The sequence below is a fragment of the Rhinatrema bivittatum genome, chromosome 1, assembly GCF_901001135.1.
Source record: "Rhinatrema bivittatum chromosome 1, aRhiBiv1.1, whole genome shotgun sequence".
In the NCBI taxonomy this organism is placed as follows: domain Eukaryota; kingdom Metazoa; phylum Chordata; class Amphibia; order Gymnophiona; family Rhinatrematidae; genus Rhinatrema; species Rhinatrema bivittatum.
In genome coordinates this window covers 517309424-517325534 of record NC_042615.1, presented here as the reverse complement: position 1 = coordinate 517325534, position 16111 = coordinate 517309424, and positions in this window count along the sequence as shown.

Genomic DNA, 16111 nt, shown 5'->3' with positions numbered 1-16111 from the left:
TCCCCATACAGATCTCTGGGGCTCTCCACCATTCACCTTTCTCCATTGAGAAAACTGACATTTAGCCTTACTCTCTGTTTTCTATCTTTAATCAATTTTCAATCCAAAATAGAACATTGCCTCCTATCCCATGACTTTTTAATTTCCCCAGGAGTTTCTCATTATGTATTTTATCAAATGCTTTCTGAAAATCCAGATACACTATATTAACTGTTTCACAATTATCCACATGTTGTTGTGATCCTACCTGTTCTACAGCCTCTCAAGCACCAGAGGTCCCCGTGAAACTGCTCCTATTCTTGCTCCAGTCATAGTCTCTGTGATCCCATGACTCAGCAGGGCTCTATCTATTTAACCCTGCTTCTGGTTACGCTCTTTCGCTTGTGATTGAATTCCTTAGCTCTTTGCTTGGTTCTGTCCTTCCTTGGACTACTCTCTGGCCTCTGGGTCTTCCAGCCTTGTTTTGACTTGCTTGGTGGCCTTCTTAGGCCTTCAACCTTTGCCTTGTTCTGTAGCCTTCTCACGCCTCTGCCTTTGCCTTGTTCTATGGTCTTTCAGGCCTTCAGCTATAGTCCTGCCAGGAGGCCTTATCAGGCCTGCTTTTTAGTCTGTTGCTTTTGGGCTTTTATGTTCCTTGTTCTTTTTGTGACATCTTTATTGAAGTCAAGCATAAATTCTGGTCTGGTCTGTCTGTTCTGTTTGTTCCAGTATTCCAGTCTGTTCCAGAGTACCACGCTTACTTGCACCTAGTTCCAGACTCCAGTTGCATGCCTGCCTGATTCCAGCCTCGCCTTGTCTCAAGTCTCCAGTCCTGCACTGCCTGCACCTCTACATCAGCCACAGTGTAAGTTCTGCCGGCCACCAGAATGTGAGGGGCTCAAACTGCGGGGGAGGTGACTGGTATAGGCCAAAGATCCTTAGTCCTGTCTGTGTCTGTCCTGAAGTCCTGGCCTGCCCCTGTGGGGGTTCACTAGCCCTAGCTGGACTACAGCCGTAACACATGTTTATTCACATCTTCAAAAAAATGTAGTTGATTGGTTCAGCAAGACTTCCCTTGGCTAAATTCATATTGGCTTTGTCTCATTAAACAATAATTATATATATATATATATGTTCAAAAATGTTGTTCTTTATAATAGTTTCAATCATTTTGCCCAGCACTGATGTTAGGCTCACAAGTCTGTAGTTTCCTGGATCATCCCTGGAACCCTTTTTAAAAACTGGAGTTACTATGGCTACCCTCAACTCTTCAGGGATCATACCTAATTTTAATGATAATTTACAGATTACTAATAGAAGGTTGGCCAAGATGGCATCTGACTAAAGGACATACGGGCCGATACAGTGCAGTGTGCTCTGGCTTTTGGACGCGCGTTTTTGACGCGCTAGATCTACCCCTTATTTAGTAAGAGGTAATAGCGCGTCGAAAACGCGTGTCCAATCCCCCCGAAACTAATAGCGCCTGCAACATGCAAATGCATGTTGATGGCCCTATTAGTTATTCCCGCGCGATTCACTAAGTAAAATGTGCAGCCAAGCCACACATTTTACTTTCAGAAATTAGCGCCTACCCAAAGGTAGGTGTTAATTTCTGCCGGCGCCGGGGAAGTGTACAGAAAAGCAGTAAAAACTGCTTTTCTGTACACCCTCCGACTTAATATCATGGCGATATTAAGTCAGAGGTCCCAAAAGTTTAAAATAATTAAAGAAAAAAAAAAGAAAAAAATTTAAAATCGGCCCGCGGCTTGCGGGTTGAAAACCGGACACTCAATTTTGCCGGCGTCCGGTTTTCGAACCCGTTGACAGCCGCCGCTGACAGCCGCCTCTTCCGACAAAAAAGAAGCACTAGGGACGCGCTAGTGTCCCTAGCGCCTCTTTTTACCACGGGCCCTAATTTGCATGTTTGCCCCCCCTGAATCGTGCGCACAAGAGAGTGGCCTGTGCGTGCGCCGGGAGAGCAGGCGCTCGCCCGCTCTCCCGCAACCTTTACTGTATTGGCCTGATAGTTTGCTGAGTTCCATCCCTGCTTGTTTCCCTATTACCTTTTAAAATGTCTCATACAAAGAGAAAGGTCAAAATAAGGGATGTAATCCCAGCTACTCCCTTGCCTGGCCCAGTATAGCAGAGGATCAATCGGTTCCTTACCCCAACATTGGGATTTTCTCTAGGTGCCATTTCCATTGCAGTCACTGCCACAGAACATGTGGTATCATTGCTGGACCTTCAAATATCTTTAAGCCCTGGAGCTCCGACAATCCCTTCTCTGCCATGCCGCAACTTGCTGGGAGGGACTGAGTCAATGCATGGTCAGTTGGGCCCGACATCATTGGCTAGGACAGCCTCCCCTTTAGATACCGCAAGACCTGGGACAGGAAGTGTAGCAGAGAGACTGTTTCTGCTGGGAGAATGCCGAATTTCAGTGGAAGAGAATGTGAATGGGGATTCTATCCTGGCCTCTACACCCATGTTCAGAGAGGAACTTGCTGGGAATCATAATCCTTTGGGAATTTCCAGAGAGGAAGGGCTGGTCAGCACTATTGACCAGATTAATTTGGTCAAACCTCAGGTTGTAACATTGGACACTTTATGGGTGGCCTGGTTTCCCTGGAAAAATCTACCTCCTCATTGGTTTTTGCTACTGCAGATATTCATCGGTGTTACAAGTCACTGAGACTTCAATTTCCTCCCAAATAGAGAAACCTGAGCACTTGGACCAGTGGATCACCCAAATGCAGAATGTTCAGTCTGGTTTAGTCCAGTGAGTGCACACAAAGAAACTGGAAAATATGGAGAATGATATTAGGTACTTAAATTTGAGAGCTCTGAATTTTCCAACTCTGGATCTTGTTTCACCGTTGGAGCAGTTTAAAAAGTACATGTTGGAAATATCAAAAATTCTCCCTGAAGAAATTCATTCTATAGCTAAAATTCATTTAATGCCTATTGAGAGGAGAGATGGTTTATCTTTGGAGAGTACTCAGCGTGTAGCAGTTGGTTCTGAGTTAACTGCATTATTGAAGAATTCAGAAGAAACCCAAGTAGTGAATAGAGGTGCATTGTTTGTCAATTTCATATTCCCTCAGGACCCAAATTAAATATTGAGACTTTTTCTTTGAAATAGTTGTATGTTGTATTATGGACAGAAAGCGTGGTTTTATCTGGATATTATTAGATCTACACAAGATCAAATCAAGAGATTTCTAGCTATGCGTCAAGAAACCCTGGACCTTGGGACATTGTTCTCTGTATGCTATTCATGTAAATGTATCTTGAAACTTAATAATGCCAGAAATGTGTATTTTGAACCATCTCAATGGAACTCTTACAAATTACTGGTGGTGATAGTTCATTCATCAAATTGCAATGGGCCTTTATCACGTGCATTAGGGCGATAGCACCCTAACACATACGATAACTACTGCATTGCAATTTAAAAATGTAAATTAAAGCCCTAACGCATGTGAAAATACACATCGCAATTTAAAAATGTAAATTAGAGAAAGGGGACGAGTTTGGGCAGGGTTTAGGTAAATTAGGGGCCTGTAGGCACATTATTGCTCTTGTTAGTGCCAGAAATAGCTACAGCTTTTTCATTGGCGATACAGGGGCGATAATGTGCAGCATGGCTGCAACCATGGTGGGCAAAAACGCACCACTGTGATGTGGCCATCTGCTCACTCTAACCCCCGCCCTCTTTTTTTTGCGGCTCATCATTTTGCTATAATTATAATTATAGTGGAATGATGAATCTAGGGGCGTGATGTTATATATAGTGATTTAAGTTGTTGCTCTTTATTTCTTATTTCTTTATCACATTTCCTGATTTTTCTCTCATATTGATCCTTGGTCCCTCTCATATTTTTTCTTGTTAGTGGGCTGTTCATTTATTTAGCTTTTTATTTGCTTTTTTAAAACTTTTGCCTTCTATATTTGATAATACTGTAATAGCTTCAGTTTCTGTTGCAAGCCTTCTTATGTTAAAATTTGTGAAATTACATAAAAAATTAGTAGGTCTGCAATTTCATTGTTAAGCTCTTTCAGCATTGGGATTTATACCATCTGGTACAGATGGTTTGCTACTCTTTAAGTTTGTCAATGTGCTCTATTACATCTTCCAGGTTCACTGAGATTTGTTTCATTTCTTCTGAATCATCACTATTAAATATCAGGGATGTGAATCGTTTTTTGACGATTTAAAACAATCGTCAGATATATTTTAAATCGTCAAAAATCGTTAAGAGTCGCGATACAATAGAAATTCCCCCGATTTATCGTGAAAAATTGTAAATTGGGGGAGGGGGGAGGGCGGGGAAAACCGGCACACCAAAAAAACCCCTAAACCCACCGACCCTATAAAACGAATCCCTTACCTTCCCCCACCCTCCCGAACCCCCCCAAAACTTTTTACGAGTACCTGGTGGTCCAGTGGGGGCGCGGGGACCGATCTCCTGCTCTCGGTCCATCGGCGCCATTTTGGCTGCCACTCAAAAATGGCGCCAATGGCCCAATAAAAAAAAAACCCACCCGACCCTTTAAAAATGACCCCTTAGCTTCCCCCACCCTCCCGATCCCCCCAAAACATACCTGGTGGCCTAGTGGTGGTCCCGGGAGCGATCTCCCGTTCTCAGGCTGTCGGCTGCCACTCATAAAGATGGCGCCGATGGCCCTTTGCCCTTATCATATGACAGGGTATCCGTGCCATTGGCCGGCCCCTGTCACATGGTAGGAGCACTGACTGGCCGGCGCCATCTTTAAAGATGGCCGCCGCCTTCGTAAAGATGGCCACCGCCGTATTTAAAGATGGCCGCCAGCCATCCAGTGCTCCTACCATGTGACAGGAGCCGGCCAATGGCACGGATACCCTGTCATATGGTAAGGGCAAAGGGCCATCGGCGCCATCTTTATGAGTGGCAGCCGACGGCCTGAGAACGGGAGATCGCTCTCAGGACCACCACTAGACCACCAGGTATGTTTTGGGGGGCTTGGGAGGGTGGGGGAAGCTAAGGGGTCGTTTTTAAAGGGTCGGGTGGGTTTTTTTTTTATCGGGCCATCGGCGCCATTTTTGAGTGGCAGCCAAAATGGCGCCGATGGCCCTAGAGCGGGAGATCGGTCCCCACGCCCCCACTGGACCACCAGGTACTCGTAAAAAGTTTTGGGGGGGTTCGGGAGGGTGGGGGAAGGTAAGGGGTTAATTTTAAAGGGTCGGGCCTCACTACAAAAAAAATAACGATGTGAATCGGAACCAAATCCGATTCACATCACCCACATCACCCACGATCAGATTTTTCCCCCCCTCTAGCCGAACCCGATCGTTAAGACGATCGGGCACACGATTCACATCTCTATTAAACATCTCTATTAAATATCACTTCAGGCATGGGTATCTCTCTTATGACTTCATCAGTAAGGATCAAAGAAAAATCATTTAATCTCTCTATTAAGGCATTATCCTCCTTTATTGCTTTTTCCCATTGATCATCTAATGGTTCAACTAATTCCTTTGCATGCTTTCTTATTTGAATGTATGTGAAAATTTTTTTACTTCCAGAAGTTTCTTTTCAAATTCTGTCTTTGCTTTCCATATCAATGCTTTGCATCTAACTTGCTAGTTTAGGCTATTCCTGTTTTCTTCATTTAGATCCCTTTTTCATTTCTTGAAAGTTCTTTTGGTTAGAATAGCCTTTCTTACCTCATCTTTTTTTGTTTTTTAACTATTTATAGAATTTTTTAAATATATTCTTATTGAACTTTTTTGTGTTAAACAAGACATACTCAGTAAACATTTGTCAGAAATCCACTAAACAGTTCTACCCTACAGAATGTTTAATTTGTCTTTGATTTTTCTCTCTCCTCCCCCATCCCTCCATTCCCCCCCCCCCCCCTGGATCTCTTGGCCACCAAGTCTCTGTTGTACCTTCCTGCCCAGTCCTCAAGGAGTGGTACAGTCATTTACATACTCTTGCATGGATACTGTAAGGGTATCCCAGTATTTTCCCCAAATGGCATGACACCTGGTTAATGCTTCCTGTGATTTGTTGTTGGCTGCCATATAGTCAAATTGGAGAACCTTATACAGGCGGTGTTTCCATTGTTCTGCTCTTGGTGGATCTTCAGAAATCCATACCGCTAGCACTGTTTGTAAGGCCACCAACATTGCCTTTCCCATAAATGCCTTATCATGCTCTGCCATAGATTCCAACGTACCTCTGAATAGACATAGTAAACATATCTCCAGTAGCCTTGGCACTGGAGTCTTTAAAATATGTCTCAAGGCTCTTGTCACCTCCACCCAAAATATCACTAATTTTTCACAATACCAGAAGCTATGCATCAAAGAGCCCCATTCTTTTTTACATTTCAAGCAACAATCTGTTGTACATAATTTTGCAGCAAACATCCTGGTTCTAGTCATATATATACATCTTAATACTTTATATCTTGTCTCTCTCAAAATTATACTTTCAGTAACCGATGCACAATCCATTAATACCTGCACAATATCTGTCTTTTCCAATACTATCCCCACATGGGTTTCCCATTTTTCTTTAATACTCATAAGAGTCACCTCAGTTCGAATATCTCTTAGTGCTCGGGAAAAAACAGAACGAGAATTCTAATTCTTACCCACAGGTGTGAAGAAACCCCGCAATATCCCAAATGTGCTAAACATTCTAGTAGACTTACACAATGAAGATATGTAATGCCTTACTTGTAGGTAAGCGAAAAAATCTTTCGAATCTAGACCATACTGGTCTTGCAGCTCCCCAAAACTCCGCACAGTGGCCCGGTTTGTATCCCATATCTGATGCACATGCTCCAGCCCTGCCAGTTCCCATTTGTGAAACACAGTGCTTGATAAGCCAGCCAGAAAGTGCGGGTTCCCCCTTAGTGTTAAATATGGTGAGCTACAATTCTCCAGTTTCAATGCTACCAATACCATACATAGAAATCTACATGCACTTCTACTCGACTTAATTAAGATCCGTTGTCTATAGGCTGTCAGTAATGCCGACATCGGGACCTGAAGTAAATTTTCCGGTCTATAAGGGGCTACCTATTCCCTGACGAATTCATATGGGGTATATATGCTCGTGCCCTGTAGCCAATCCTGTATGGGTGTAAGCATGCATGCTAAGTTATACTCCCTCCAGTTTGGGCAAGATAGGCCCCCTTGCACATATGGAACCATCATGGAGCTCAATGATATTCGCGCTCTGCACCCCCCTCCCATAGATATCTTTGTATTATCTGATTTATCTGTATAATATCTTGTTTTGTTTACCAAATCAGAATTTGCTGTAATACATATAGCCATCATGGCAATTCCATCATCTTCAGCAGACATATTTTACCCATCAAAGATAGTGGAAGAGCCGCCCACACCCTCAACCTTTGCTCCATATTCTTAAGTAGGGGTCCTACATTTGCCCCCTTAATATGTTCAACATCTCTAGTAAGTGGAATATCCAGGTAACGCATATTTTTATCTACCTCACGTAAGGGAAAAGCCCCTTCCCACCTTGCCCTTAATGCTTGACCTAGATCCATTGCTTCAGATTTTTCCTTATTTATCTTTAACCCTGCGAACGACCTGAACAGCTTCTGATGTGTCAGCACTCTCTGCAGCTATTCCTGTGGCAATGTAAGGAATACCAGGACATTGTCCGCAAAAGCAGACACTTTAAATTCCTGTCCTCCCCATGTAAAATCCTTTATTAATGCATCCAACTCAATTTTTCTGAGAAGCGGGTCAATGGATAATATATGGGATAGCGGACATCCCTGTCTAGTTCCCTATATAATCTAAAATCTTCCGACACATGTCCATTAGCTATAATCACCAACTGTGGATTTTTATAAAGCATGGCTATACTCTGCACAATAGGTCCCTGAATTCCATATTTTTCTAGAACAGAAAATAGATATGGCCATGACACCCTGACAAAACCTTTTCAGAATCGAACCTCACTATCAAAGTTGGCGTACCTTTAGATTTACATCCTTCCATGGAGATAAGCAATTTTGCTATATTCGTGCTTACAGATCTCCCTTTCACAAAACCCACTTGGTTCCTAGTTATGATAGATGGGTAAACTAGGCTTAATCTATCTGCCATAATTTTCACAAATAGCTTAGCTTCAAAGTTTAACAATGAGATAGGTCTGTATGATGCAGGAGATGCCGGATCTTTGCCCGGCTTCTCTAGCACAGTGATATAGGCTCTTGTTACTTCGGGGGGGGGGGGGGGGGGGGGTGGAAGTATTCATGCTTCTGAGTGTCTTGAAAAAATTTAAGGAGATCTGGGGTTATTTGATTGATTAATGTTTTATAGTATTCTGCACTAAAGCCATCCGAGCCTGGAGTCTTACTCCTTTTACTGTATTTGATAACATTTAGAAGCTCAACTGAGCTGATAGGCATATTTAGCCTGTCTAATTGCTCAGTAGTAATCTTTGGTATTGTTACATCTTTGAAAAACTCTGCTTCCTGTTCTACGCCTCCTTCTCTATCATACGCGTATAACTGTTCATAAAATTTCCTGAAGGCTGCGCATATTTCAGAGTTATCCTGAATGGGGTTCCCATAAGTTTGAAGATGTATGATTTCCCCTGTGACAGTCGGACCATGTTTGCTAAAACTCTCTCAGCCTTATTGCCGAACCTAAATAACCTATGGGCTCCATATAGTATGGATTGCTTTGCTTTTTTATGTAACCAGTCGTTTACTGGTTCAGGAATTCAACTGACTTCAACTGTAGAGACTCTGGAGGACACAGAGTTAACCTGAGTCTGCAGGTTGACAAATTTTGTTGGAGATTAGAGGAGACAAAGCAATAATCAGGGAAGAAGAAGACTTTTCCATTTCCAGGATGTGAATAAATGCCCACACATTATTAGAGATGAGCCTATTTTTAATAAAGCCCAATTGGTCATGATGAATTAAAGACCCCATAACCTGTGCTACCTTAATGGGTAAAATCTTAGCAAAATGTTTATAAGCAGTATTGAGAAGTGAGATAGTAATTAGTAATTAACTGAGGATCTCTTCCAGGTTTAGAAAACACCACAATGCAAACTTCCAAGAAGGAAGAGAAAGAATCAGGACAGAGTAAAGCACTAAAGAAAGAAAACCAGTAAGTTTTGGAAAGCACGATAAAAGTCCACTGTATAGCTGGCAGGTCCCAGAGTCTTCCCTCCTCGGAGAGTAGCCAGGGCAGAGGAGACGTCCTCGTGAGTGATGGGATGATCAAATAATGCTCTCTGCTCTGGCCCAAGAGTAGGATGAGACAGCTGTGAGAGAAAAGCATGAATGTTGGAACAGGCGAGGTGATTCAAAAAGCATATACAATATCAGTATCAGATCGCAAAGAAACATCATGATGAGATCGAATTACAGCAATACGTTTCTTTTCTTATTTCTTTTTCAGATAATTAGCAAGTAAATGCCCACATTTGTTATTTTTAGTGTAATACAGCGCTTTCTTAGAAAAAAAAAGCTTTCCCTGCATGATGACTTAAAAGCGTGTTGTACTCATATCGTGCTTTCTGTAAAATGAGAAGAGAGGAAGAGGAAGAATGAGAAACATGCTCCTTTTCCAGATGAGCCACAGAATCTTGCAATTCGAGAAGTTTAGCCTTCTGTTCTCTTTTAATCTTAATATTATAACTAATGATCTCACCCGTTATGTAGCTTTGAAAGCAGCCCACACAGAAGGAGGGGGCGATATCAGGTGTCTCATTATATTGAAAATATTCCTCAATTTTCCCCTGAATGTAATCCTGAAAATCTGTATCCTCCAACAACGCATAATTAAATCTCCATAGACAGTCCTCCCAGAGGAGGAGGGCAAAATAAAGGAACTGGAGACCACGGCTTGATCAGACACTAAAATAGGTTGGATGGAGGCTGAAAGAACATTTGGGAGTAGAGAACCAGAAACTAAAAAATAATCAATGTGAGAATATGTAGGGTGAGGAGCAGAAAAAAAAGGTGTAATCTTTGGCTTTGGGGTGTAATAAGCCCCACAGGTCCGCCAAATCTGTGGTTGCAGTTAGGGTTATGTAAAGCCTTATAAGCTCTGGAGTAGGAGATTCTAGTCAAGGATTGTTTATCCAAAATGAGATCTAAAGGTTGATTTAAAATCTCCCCCCACAATCAAATGAGAAGTGTCCTCATTTAAGAGCTGGGAGGAAATTGCGTGAAAAAAGGAGGGATCATCTGCATTGGGACCATACAGATTGAAAAAAAGGAAGTGCTCTGATCCAAGAGAGACCTTTACTGAGACACAGTGGCCCTCAAGGTCTCCAGTGGAACTAGAGGCAAGGACCCCAAACCTCTTGTGTAATAAAATGGCCACACACCCCTCCCCCCCATTTCTTATGTTGCTTTGGGCTAAAAAATACCTCCCCAACCCAAGCTTGTTTCAGCTTCCGGGATTCTAAGGCAGAGAGATGTGTCTTCTGAAGCATGGCCACTTCTGGATATAAGGAGTGTAACTAAGACAAACTTTTATGCCTTTTAATCGGATGTGTTAACCCATTAACATTAAGAGATATGACCTGTAGAGAAGAGATCGAAACCATAATGAATGCAAAAAGAATAGTACAATGAACAAATCTTCCATGAAAAAAAAAAAGTCACTTGAAGCAACTATGAAACAAATAATGGGCAGCAAGGCAAAAAAAAGAAATCAGAAAGACAACAATAAAAGAAACCATTACAATAAGTGAGTCAAACATGAAGATGTATAACAAGAGCCAAAACAACTGGCTATTCAAGGCAATAAAATGAGCCTCTAAGCAGAGCCAAAAGCCAGCGAGATCCAATTGGACCAAATATAAAATAAAAAAAGAAAAGGAACTTCTCCCATGAGGCCAGTGAAGGAAACTAGCCTATAAGACCTATGCACCTGAGACAAAAAAAGGCAGAGATGGAAGAAGAAAAACCAGTCAAAAATGGTGGAAGTCTTGGCGCTGAAGTAACTGTTCAAGCTGTAATGCAAAAAAGATATGAGTGAACATCACAGTAACCATGTAAAATTGAAAATTTGATTATGTAAGGAATCACTACACCTTTTTTCATAGTGTTAAGCTATGCAATATGGCCATAATACAATTCTGAGAGAGATAGACTGAGAGAGAGACTATCTACAAGACCCTCATACTAGGTAAGCATTTATATCTCTATAGGATGGCCACCTGATAGGTCAAGGTGAGGTGTTAGTGGTGGTTATAGGGTTTAAGGGCTAGTTTCGCATATCGAGTGAGACGTACCAACAGCACAGTACACTTGGTGAAGATTTGGCATCATTTGGAGTGAGGAAAGTCTCAAAAAGATGAAATTTTGAACTATGTTTTCTCACCCAAGCTTGATGGTACTCATCAAGCTAGGGTGAGAGAACATGGTAGAAATTTCATTTTTTTGAAACTTTCCTCACTCCATATGACGCCAAATCTTCACCAAGGTGTACTGTGCTGTTTGTACATCTCACTTTACATGCAAAACTGGCCCCTAAACCCTATACCACTATTAACACCTCACCTCGACCTATCAGGTGGTCCTCCTATAGAGTTATAATACTTAACTAATATAAGGGCCTTGTAGATAGTCTCACTCTCTCTCTCTCTTTCTTTCTCTCTCATGCAATAATTCCTATGTGAAGTGGTATCTTACTGCATGGTGTGATACATTTCCATAAACATACCCCTTTTTGGATATCGCATGCGTTATTGATGAATCTAGGCCAAAGTAAGGAAGGCGCCCGGAGCCTCAAAGGTTTAGGTTTGATTGTGACAAGTTACGTGCATCCATGCCAGGTATAGAAGACCAAAGCGGGCCCTCAGGGCTTGAAGGCAGGGACTAAACACCAAAAAGGCCTTCCTCCGGGCAGCAGTGGTTTTCACCAAATCTGGTCTGAAGAGTATGCTGTGCCTTTGGTAGGTAAGCAGTGACTTGGCTCGAGCTGCTGAGAGCACCTCCAATACGTGGGTATCATAGAAGTTTGAAAATTATAGGTCTAGGATATCTAGAATTCTGGAGGGGCCACAATGGGATTCAATGTACCCTCTTGATTTCCAGAGGCAGATCAAACTGAAGTCGAAGGCTAGCCGGAATCATGTTGGTAAGGAATTTAGCGCACGTTGTTTCTCCGGTTGCAACTAGATAGATCTTCTAAATCAGGATGCAAGCACTTCATTTTCTGAGAGAGTTGGGGGGAGCTGAGCCGTAAATAGCAAAAGGGACTCCGTTTGTGCTTCTACACCTTCCAGCTGCACCATAAAGTTAGCAAAACGTTGAGACATTTCAGAAAGATCGGAGCGGATAGCAGCGGTCAAGTCCATATTATTTTGAAGCAGCTCCTTTAACAACCGCAGCTCTGTTAGAAAATGGTCCGCCAGTGCCATATTCCTCATGGTTGGGTACTTGCCTGGGGATGGAAGGTTGGGTTTAGATCATTTAGTCCCTACACCAGTGGCAAACGCAGCTTCAACCTTCCCAGATTAGGCTGCTGACATATTAAGATGAGAAAATATAGCTAGAATGAGAAGGCGCTGTGTGAAATAAGCGACGGGAAAGCCCAAATTAGCAAGGATCTCGAGGAGCAGCTGGATTAAGAGGCCATCTTGGTCGCTGCTCAAGAGCACCTCCTTCATCTCCAAATGTTTCTAAGCTTCTGTCCATCCTGTGCCTGGATGCACTTGCCTACTCATGGCACAGACCTTGGAGCCTTGCCTGGGGTTGTGCCCTGGCCCAAGGGCTCATGCTCTCTCCCGGTGATCGGGCCGTGAGCCCTGCTCTCAGCAATTACCTTTAAACTCACACAATTCTTACTGAAAGGCCAATGGATGCATAGAATGGAAATTAAAATGGCAACAGAACTCAAGAAAGCAGAACACATAAGGAGGACATTTAGTTGTGAGGAAGTGAAGGGAAAGCCAGAGATCAGCTGGATTCTGTGGCATTGTATCAGGAATGAAACTGGAGCAGGATAGATGGGCCTAATGATCCTTCTCTGTGGTATTCTATAAAAGTGGTAGCAATAGCAATGGGATTGGGAGGTTACAGTGTTGCACACAACCCACCCTTTTACTCCATCAAGTGGAGAGGTGATAAAAACAAAGGGCAGATAAAGGAAGCACAACCATGAGGATAACTGAGTTGGTATCAACAGGCTACATCTCCCCAGAAACCAAATAGATCAGAGCTGGCAGGTTAATGGTGGCCAGGTATTGCCCAGGAAGGCCAGGGAACCCTAGAAAGCTGGATGTTCTGGCTTCACTAGTTACAGTAGCTGTTTAGATTTTTACAAAACTTGGTACAACATGGTAAGGGGGTGTTGGATTAAGTATGGGATCTTGTATACTCATCTATCCAGGATGGTTGAGAACAACTGAGAAAGACAACAGAAAGTGACTTGGATAAGGCGTGATATCCTAAGTGACCACATTTTTTAAACTGGCAGCTGAGATAAATCCTTGCATTATGGTCAGGAATTAACTGGGCAGTTTGGATGGCCCAATTGGTCCTTTTCTGCATGGTACTACAGTATGTGAAAATCTCCACTACAGCTTTCTCCTCCCTCCCTCATGTATGTCTGTGTCTATTTTCGTTGTCACTGATGGGTTTTTTTTCAAGGGACTCTTTATTTGATGCTACCTGTGTGGATTAGGGATCAGCTGAATGGGTCCCAAAAAGAGACCCATTCAGCTGGGGAAGAGATCTTATAGAGTTTACATTAATCTAAATCATAGTGATGTTAAATCATTTTGTCTCCACAGCCACCTCTATTCTCCTCTGTTCAAGCTACATTTTTATCAAGGCCTCCAATTTCCACTATATTCAAGCTGTGTTGCTTGTAGTTATTTTTTTTTTTGATCTATCTAAAGTTAGTCCTAAAGGTACACCTTTTTTACATGCCAATATTGTAAAATGATTTTTTGCTGCTATTCTAATCTGTGCTACAACCTTTCTTATTGTAAAACTACAAATGACCTCTGTTTATATGCTGCTATTCTACTGTATTTGCTGTAAATTGCTTTAAGTGACTTTGGTATACAAAAAGCCAGGTAATAAATCCAAGTAATACATAAACAAACATCTCCTCCAACATGAGAACACCAGCCTCCATCCAAACGTAAACTCCTTCAAATCCCCAATCAGTGTTCTCTCTGTCTCTCTGTATTATTCCTAAATACCACAACTCTTTCAAAACAGTTGGAACTGTTTTGAGATCGGATTTTGTGGTGCTGTATACAGTACACCCCATACCAAATTTTTATGGTTGTTAGAGGATTTTCTGAGCAGGACAAAGGCTAAGTAGCTATATTCTTACTAAGAAACCCCAAAACATTAAGAGTGAGGTTTTGACATTTAACATGCTCTTCTCTTCACCTGGTAATCATAGGACACTTGGACCAGGCCAGCAGGTGCAATAATGGAGATATGAGCAGCTGAAGCCCAATTACAAATGACTTTAGAGAAACAATCTAAATAATATCCTTGCTTGAGGCAGGCTGACAAATACAGAGTGTTTGTGCTGCCACTCCCTTATAAACTGAAGCAGCTGTGTAGCCTTTGTTCTAATCTGCGCGTTTTTAAACCATGAAAATACTCCCTACTGCTTACTGAATACACATTAGGGCAATGTTGAACTGCAGCATACCTTCCTGCTTGATTTACTACTGAATTTAAGCAAAATTACCCAGGAAAATCACTAATAAGGGAAAAAAAACCCTTTATAAGTGAGAATCACATTTCGACTTGTAATGCCTGTCTCAAGAGCAAAATCTTGGGTAAAACATTCCCATTGTTGCTCCCACACTCATGATCTGAATGTGATGAGCAAAGACTGAAGCAATATCACTAGAAGTTCACAACTAATGTACTTGACAGCTGAACCCAAGGCAAAGGAAAATTTAGGGGCCAGTGGTCATTGTGCCATGTGGTTCAATATTAAACCCTGACCTGAACTGAGCCAGACTGAGGTCCATATTCATCTGTGGAGTGAAATAGTTATGTTAACCAGATATACTACCTATAAGTATATCCGGCTAACTTTAGATCAGCCCTACGGCACGACCAGAGTTATCAGAATATCAGGGTTAGCCGCATAACTTATGCGGGCAACTCTAGCCTACCCCAAAATGCCTCCCACCCGCCCCTGGACAACCCTTGAATTTAGCCATATATATTGCTTCAAATATTGCCGCTTTGCCATTTAGATGGATACCTTTTCAGATATCCGTCTAAATGGCTTCTGATTATCAGCCTCACTGAAACTTCAGGAAAGCCGACTTCAAGAGGATGAGTGATAGTGCTGAGGAGGCCTTACTCTGTGTGTGTGTGTGTTTGTGTGTGTGTGTGTGTGCGTGTGTTTGTGTGTGTGTGTGAATCTAAGAGCTGAAGGGTACAAAAAGGAACAGTGTGCAGCAATAAAAAGGGAGCAGTGAAAAGACAAGAGATCTCGCCGTAATGCAGGTGAACAAGGGGAAACGAGAAAAAGCAAATATGATTCTCTAAGAAGGCAGCAGAAATAGTAAAACCAAAGAGTTTAGCATTAAAAAAAACCAAACCCACACAGGAAAGGCATAATTATCAGGAAAAATAAAGGGAGGCAGGGAGTGAGGTTAGATGAGCCCAGACCCAAATGGAGAAGAACGCTGCTCAATCAATTAATTATAGGGGAGGTTCCTAGGGACTGGAGAAAAGTGGATGTAGTAGCGCTACACATCAGAGAGAACAAGAAGGTGGCCAACTACAAACCTGCTGGTCTAATTTCAAAATCAGGCAAAACTATGGATATTCAAGAAAAAGACAGGAGTGTGCATGGCAAAAACTTTTGTTTTATGTCACTTATTTTTGGCTTTTTCATTTTATTGTTACTTTGTTTGATTTGGGGGTTTTATTATGCATCTTAAATGGTTTAGTGCACATTAAAAGGGTCATTTTTAATTTAATTTTTGATATATATTCCACTCTTCATGACAGGTTAGCAACTTTAAAGCTGATTACATTCAGGTACTGTATGTAATTCCCTGTCCTCAGAGAGCTCACAATCTAACTGGGTGATGCATCAAGTGGAAGTAGTGCTCTAACGCGTGTTATATCGGGC